The following is an 8,045-nucleotide window of genomic DNA, read 5'->3' as shown; positions in this document are numbered from 1 at the left end:
AAGTGCCGCCCATTAAATCTAAACATACTCTCGAAAAATATTTCGTGTTCGAAAGTTTTTAAAAATATTAGCCGAACCTTCAAAAAGTTCCCCAATTCGATAAAATTTGTGTACTATTAAAAATAAAAATCATGCAGGTAAAAATACCCAAAAATTCCTATTTTTGAAAAATACCTTTAAAACATCTTATATTAGTTAATAAAAATTAATCAGTTAATAAAATTAATTTTTCTGATAATTCTCCGGTCTCCGTTCCTCGTTCGAGCGCGAAATACAACTTAAAAATTCTAATGCATGAACATTTCAATTTTAATGAAATAAATTTTATCATGCAATAATTATGCATAAGATGCATAAAAATAATTAAATACAAATTAATAAAATAAACATGCATTTAATACTTTAAAATAATTTAATAAAATACCAAAGAAATATAATAACTTGCATGCATATGGTTTACGTGAACCTCAAATTTTCGGGACGTTACATTAAGGCTGTTGAAAGTCAGAGATATTGACATCGAACAATGCTCGCTGCGAATAATGGTATTGACAGAGAGCACCGTATGTTGTGCATACAAGAATCGACAGCGCACATTGCACGTCGTGGATATAGGAATCGACAGTGCGCACCGTATGTCGTGGATTCAAACATCGATAGCGTGCATCGCACGTCGTGGATATAGGAATAGACAGCTCGCACCGCACGTTGTGGATAGAAGAATTGACAGCAAGCCGCACGCTACGAATAATGTATCCACAGTTCGCATTATACGTCGTGGATAGAAGAATCGACAGCGCGCATTTCACGTCATGGAAAAGCACATCCACGGCGTATGTTTGCTCGCCATTAAAATTAAATTTGTACAAAAAAATTCAATTTCATTCACAGTAACGAGAAATCAAGTTTTTATAATAAATTTGGTACAAATTTAAGTATAATCGACACATAAAATGAATAAAGCTCATTCTTTTTCATCATCTATACCAAAACAGAATATCTCAAGATCCAAAACAAGATACAAAATCTGTCACAAAATAGCTAGAACGTACCAATGATTAAATTTTCAATCCACGAAAATATGTAGAATCTATATCAATCACACAATACTAGAAATTTAAATAACCACGCGACCGTGCTTCCTATTGCGTCATCGAGAAACTGCATTTCATCATTTGGTCGAATTAGACTCACCTTCCCTACCAAAACCTTATCAACCCAAACTTTCCAACAAGATCTACCAAGAACAACAAGATGCACTTTTGTGTTTGGATCTGTAGATGCAATTCGACCTTCTGCAACAATTAATCCATCGACAGACCAATGAAGCAACTTATATTTACTATTAGCACATATAACTCCACAACTCACATTCTTCAAATTTGACTGCAAATAAACAATACAAATTTTTTAATTTTAAGATTCCTATTTTGTAAAAATATTGTAGTTTAAAAACACATAATTTTAAGATAGTTAACTGAGCTGTAGCAAGATGTTTTTTAACATTATCAAAATCACAATTTTTCTTTGCACCAATATTGAAATCACTATTGCTACCAACTTCATTCCCAATACCGCTACCAATGCCACCACTAGCAACCTAAGTTTACAAACAAATTTGTGTCAAACATGTCTTCATGATAATCCAAAAGCATTTAAGTGTACAATATATCAAACTGATTTTGTATGTTGATTAATTACTAACTTGTTCTTGTTGATTTTTTTGTCTTATACTTTGTATTAACATGGACTTCATTTCTTTCATTTCTTGTTGAAGGTTATGCACCATATCTTGAAGTTGATTAACATTGCCATTTTGCTGTACATAAGCTCCAACTTTTGATGGTGTAACTCCAAAGCCCATCCCACGCACTCTACCCCGAGCTTCCTTGCCAAACACAAGGCTAATTGCATCATCAACAATGTTAGTTGTGTTTTGAGATTCAGGTGGACATTCTTGTATTTGTTTATGTAAATAACAAAGAAAATTTATGAGAAAATAACAAATTTAGGTTGGTCATTTTTTTCTTAGGATCTGATGCAAATAAAAAAGACATAATTTTATTTCCATTTTCTCTCCAACAACTTGAGTACTAGGTTCCCCATTTTTTTTCTTGTACCCTTCAATCCAAACTTTCCATCTTGTAATTTTTGTATCACCATGAGTTGTCTTCTCCTTAAATATAGAAATATATAAATTCAAAAGATGTATTTATATACCATTACTTACTTAAATTAGAAAATATAAAAATAATAATATTTACCATAATGTGAGTCAAACGAACATAATCTCTTCGACTCATTGTGTGAATGTGGTCTTGTTTTTTCTCATTGCTTTAAATCTTGCACTCTTTTCCTGAGATATAACATAACCAAGATATTAATTACAAGTATTATCAAGTGAATTGCAACAAAAAGAAGCAAGGTAACCTCGAGATAGAGTAACAATCATGATAAATTGCTAACATGTAATGGTGGAATCATTACAAATATTAAATATAGATATTGGGCTAGACATGGTGGAATCACTCGATAGGGCAAAAGATTAAAGGCACGTAATGGAGCATGTGTGGTAATCGGAATGTAAAACTACTGTTGAACTTTGAAGAAAAATTGGTTTCTAATATTGAAATGCAACGACTGGTAAGTTCTTGGATAGAAAATTCCAGATTCGAAATATCATATAACAAACAAGCCCTCTAAAATCCAAGAACACCATGTACAACCAAAAGAAAAGAGAAATCATGCATATTGTAATGTAACAAAAATTTCACAAAACGGAACCCCATAGTATGATAACAAGATTAAACTTTCAGGTTTTCTTTCTGCTAATTTCCACAAAAATTTTGAAATTTTCTTAAAATAAAACTACCTAAAAGTATATATCGAAGACCAATAAACATTATATATGCGGTTATCACATATATATCTAACAAACATTATATTCCATTATAAATTACATTCTAGATCATGATATTCTAATAACTTTAATTAGACACCTATAAGAAAACTGAATTACTACTTACTTGAAAGGTAGGTATTCTTGCATGGAAGAGGATTATCACAATCGAATATTGTTTCTGTAACTCCCGAAAAATCAATACATGTAAACTACATGCATGCAAATGATTTAAATCGCATATTTATTTTTCTTAATTGATTTTAAATACTTAAATGTTATATTTTACATGCTTAAATGTTTAAAATACATGACTTCATGAAATTGAAGGATTTTACCTGAATATTCGATAATAGGCTAGGGAAAGGAAACTTGGGACGACAAAGATAAAATATTTTCAAGGCTTATTAATATGATTAAATTTTTTTAAAAATGATAGAGTTCAAATTATTTTACGAGACGAGCTCGATTTGATTCGGGAAGCCGGTTTTGGGGAAAACGAGGGACTTTTAAAATATCAAAATTATTGTTTTCGAAAATTAATTTTTTATAAACTTTTATTTTTCAATTAAATAGGTTGTATTGGGCTTAATTTACCTATGATAAGTAGCCCAATTGCTCCTAAACTCAAATGTCGAAAGCCCAAGCCCATTAACATACAAATTAAAATTTATAAAATAGAAACCTAGGCTTTTTGTGCAACATACCAGCCAAAATCTTCGCACACAACACACACTAATTTTCAAAAACTTGGAGAGGAAGAAACAAGGAGTTTTTGTCGCCCGTTCGTTCTTCTTCGCACCCCACGCCGACGATCTTATATTCGAGCGTTCTAAAACGCAATGTCACGCTAAATTCCTTGACGCACCATTCAAACTACGTTATGCATGTTTTGATTGTTTTTGCATGAAAAATGTTTAAACATGATTGGTTCAACAAAAGTACAAATATTTTCAAAAGTTGGATGATTTTAGGCTTGTTTGAAAATAATTATGATTCCTAAGGACATGCTGCCCATATGAGATGTTTACATTCTTGGAAAAGAGTCGTTAAGGGACAACACTAGGGCTGGAGTCGATCTTGGTAAAGGAGAGTCGAACCTAGGGCTTCCTTGAGAGACAAGGCTCGGCCATGGAGGAGTTCAAGCGAGGAGCTGCGTGTAAGGGCTAGGGCTAGTCGGGGCTGGCTCATCAGGGTCTGGTGCAGTCGTGGAAGGGTTCATGGATGGCTGGACCAGGATACTGCAGGAGATGGAAGAGGCCAAAAACCCAAGGACTCTACACATATGCACGCGTGGCAAGGTCCAGGAGAGGGGAGGCTCGCAGCTGGTCTAGGGGTCTAGGCTTGTCTATCAAGGTCTGGGGAAGAGGGCTTGGTGTCGGGACAGGGCCTGGTGCAGCCAGGGTTCATGGTGGCTCGATTAAGGTTGTGACCACGACTTGGAGAAGAGAAGAGAGGGCTCGCGGATTTGGCTTAGAACTTGGGCTAGCTCGGTGCTAGGCAGAAGGGGTTCAGGTAGAGTCCAAGAGGGTCTAGTTATGGTTAGGTCCAGGGTGGTCCCGTGGTGGCTTGAGATTTTCGGAGGATAATGGCTCTAGGGGAGATAAAGGGTTCGGATTTGGTGATGGCTGGGCCAGGATCTAGGTGCGTTGGTCTAGGATGGTTCAAGGTGGTCTAGGAGGGACTGGACGTGGTCTGGTTTTAGGTGGCTCGAGGATGGTTCGAAGGTTTTGGGAATAAAACGTGACCTAGAAATATTATGGTTCGAAATTGGTTAGGAAAAGAAAAGGGGTTCGAACCATGGTCCACGGGGGTCGGTTCATGATTCACGAGGGTATTTTAGGGATGAAAATTTGAGGTTTAAATTTTGGAACGAAAATATTAAAGTTGGAATTAATTCGGGAATTAAACGCTTCATTAATTAATAAATAGGAAAATAATTAGAAACCCTCGATTTTAAGCTAAATAAAAATATTAAAAATTTAATGTAAGCTTAAATAATTATTTCGGATGGTCTAAAGTCAATGAAAGTAAGAAAAAGTCAAAATCAAGAAATTTTACGTCTAGGGGAAAAACGGTCATTTTATACCAGGGTAGTACGAAAAGGGTTGGCAGTGTCCCGAAGGGTTATAAAGCATGTTAAATAATATTTTATGATAAAAATATTAGATTTTATGATTTATGGTAAATCTGTGAAATTTTTACGGTTAAAATGTTATTTTTCAAATGTGGAAATGATACGATATTTTATGATAAAAAGGAAAAGAAAAAATGTTTTGAACGATGTGAATTGACTGTGACATTAAGGATATGATATATGATTTTTGGGAATATCGTGAGGGAAAGGGCCGAGGGAGCCCGTTTACGGGAAACGACCCAGAGGGAGCCCGACGATCGCATTTCCATTTCCACGTCGGTGCCTAGTCCCAGTCTCCATGCACAATGGTGAGCTAAGACTGGTCAATTGACCAGAGGATAAAGGCTAGCTTATTTTAAATAAAAATATGATTTTAATGCATGTTCTTGTATATGTATTATTTGTTTCCTACTGTTTAGAACGTGCTGAGTCATTAGACTCACTAGGTGTGAATGCTGCTAGTGATGATGTTAGTGATGGAGGTGCTGACGCTTGAGTGGATCGAGGCTGACAGTACACTACTGAGGGACTTTATTTTCCTCATTAGCTTGATAGCAAAAGTTTATTAGAGATTTTATGATTTATTTTGAAGATAGTATGATCATGTTAAAGGGTAGAGTTGAATTTTGTTAATTGACGATTTATGAATTTTTATGCACTTGAGATTTTAAATGTTAAATTTATTTTGATTTAAGGGAATGTTATATTATTTTAAAGTAGTGATTTTTGAAATAATTTTTATATAAAAAATATTATTAGGATTTTAAAGTTAAAAAGTAGGGAGACGTTTCAGTTTCATACCTATAAGAAAAGTGAATTAATACATAATTGAAAGGTAGGTGATAGTGTCCTCTTTACAAACAAGTCCCACTGATTTTGGTCCATAAATTCGGGCTTCAAAAGACAGAGATTTCGTGAAGCCACTCGATTTGTATTAGATTCTCGTACAAGTATTTGCATTTGGATTTTCTATCGCGCCACAATTTATCTAACTTCTGAAATATTGATTTTTTTCCCAATCCTCAACTTTATAATTCATCTGTACATAGAAACACGAAAATATTTCTACAACTCATAAAAAACTTGAAATGAAATATTAAGTGACTGAAGATATTACCTGAAGACAACTCCACATCCTATCCTTCACTTCTTCATCTATGTCATTCCATCCATCCAGTGTATATGGCACAAATTCCCTTATCATGCAACCTAGAAAAGAAGCGTATTTAACTGAATTATCTCAAATCGGTTGTCGGTTGTCCTAACTCATTACGCTCCACCTCTTTGCACTTGTCTTGACCACTAATCATTTTCAACTTTGATGCTCCCCGACCTTTTTTCTTATCAGGTTTGTTGTCATCAATCGGTTTTTATCATGTAAATCTTGGGATGAATTAGCTGAATTGTTAGAGTTTATTCCTGATAACCTACTAGCTACGTGTTCCTGTAAAATAACAAAAAGAGCTATCGAAATATACAAGTGTACTTTATTAAAATAAACAACGATGTAAAATATAATATAATATCACCTGAATTTCATCTGCAGATGCTTTGGTACGTTTTTTGCCCATTTTGCTCATCTTTTCAATGCTATGTAATGACCTGATCAAACATGTTGTATGACATGATACATAGCTTAAAATAAACAAGGAAACAAATTTATTGCTACAGTAAATAAAGAGTTGTATAACTTGCAAAGAACATATATCAATCAAAATAAATAAATATAAAATCTACAGCTGAAAATTTCAATCATGTCTCAGTCACGTCAATTCCATCACACTCATTCCTTGCATATGGTTCTTCCTCCGTAATGTTAATTTCAAGTCGGGACACATCAAGAGGTGTTGATGACGTATAGGCATCCTCTTCAACCACATTCATGTTATGAATACCCCGAGGCAGCTTTTTTAGCAACACATACCAAATTGACTCATCATCGTCCCTAGAATAGAATTCTTGCTTTGCTTGTGATGCCAAAATGAAAGGATCACTTTCAAAAGTTTTTATTCTTAGGTGTAAGTTGACGAGTGTAAAACCATCTTCAATTTTGATACCAGTTCCAGGATTGGCCAAATCACACCTAGAAACAGGAACTTTGAAAGAATAGTAGTCTAACAAAACAATATCTCGTATAACCCTACAGTATGATAATCTTCCTACTGTATGTGAATAATAATTAGCATTAGATTGACAAATAGTATCGGCCTCAATTGAGACACCACTATCTTGTGTCGACCTTCCAACATCAATTGTATGGAACCGATGTCCATTTATAATATAACCTGTATAACTTGTAACTTACTTTCTTGGACCGTGAGCTAGCCATTGAATTCGGCCTGAAGAATTATCAAGAACCTATTTTGATAACTATTCAACAAATGTTTCCATATGTTGTTTTTGTAACGTCTCATTACTTAAAAAACGACGATTTATTTGTTTAAGCTCCTCAATGTGCATCCTATTTAAAATCATTGAAGGGAGATGTTAGAATATACGAGGTATGTAATAGATCAAGAATAATATAATATGAAATTAACTATACTCACTGTAAGTAAGGTTCACTTTTGTAGTATTGAACAACACATATCGATGTGTGGCTCGCAACACGTGGTCTTTTAAAATCTTTTCTTTTCCTTTAGAAATTGAGCGACCTTCCACTAATCCATTTTACAAATCATCATTCCGATTAGAACGAACACCAATAATAGAAGCCTTTTTATATAAGCACTACAAAATATCGTTCGTTCTTCTGCAAGGTAACTCTTAGCTATGCAACCTTCTTATAATGGCCCGAAAATTCGTGTTTGAAAATTTGCGAAAAATTTAAAATTTTTCTTTTTAAATAATTAAAATGCATCATTCACCAAATAATATGATTAATCAAGTTTAATGTTTAAAAATAGCAGCGGAAGAAATTATTGCTCACAAAATAACAAGTAAAGTAAATCCAACAACTAGTAAAAATGTTTGAGCATAAGAATGGCAAGTGCAGTAAATGAGGTCCTC

The 8,045-nt window shown here is 34.0% G+C and overlaps 2 long non-coding RNA genes across 2 annotated transcripts; both read right to left on the bottom strand.

Annotated features, from left to right (window-relative positions):
- Window positions 1-604: 604 nt before the first annotated feature.
- On the bottom strand, window positions 605-2,326 carry LOC140962148 (uncharacterized). The gene is made up of 4 exons (XR_012172473.1): window positions 2,265-2,326; window positions 2,056-2,176; window positions 1,706-1,956; window positions 605-1,600 (listed from the first exon to the last, which is right to left on the bottom strand). It is a non-coding gene; the product is annotated as an uncharacterized lncRNA (long non-coding RNA).
- A 3,538-nt stretch (window positions 2,327-5,864) lies between these two features.
- On the bottom strand, window positions 5,865-6,377 carry LOC140962065 (uncharacterized). Its single transcript, XR_012172447.1, has 2 exons — window positions 6,154-6,377; window positions 5,865-6,075 (listed from the first exon to the last, which is right to left on the bottom strand). It is a non-coding gene; the product is annotated as an uncharacterized lncRNA (long non-coding RNA).
- Window positions 6,378-8,045: the final 1,668 nt, after the last annotated feature.

The sequence above is a fragment of the Primulina huaijiensis genome, chromosome 16, assembly GCF_012295235.1.
Source record: "Primulina huaijiensis isolate GDHJ02 chromosome 16, ASM1229523v2, whole genome shotgun sequence".
Taxonomy (NCBI): Eukaryota; Viridiplantae; Streptophyta; class Magnoliopsida; order Lamiales; family Gesneriaceae; genus Primulina; species Primulina huaijiensis.
The sequence above is the reverse complement of the archived record's forward strand: the minus strand, read 5'-3'. Positions and strand labels throughout refer to the sequence as shown.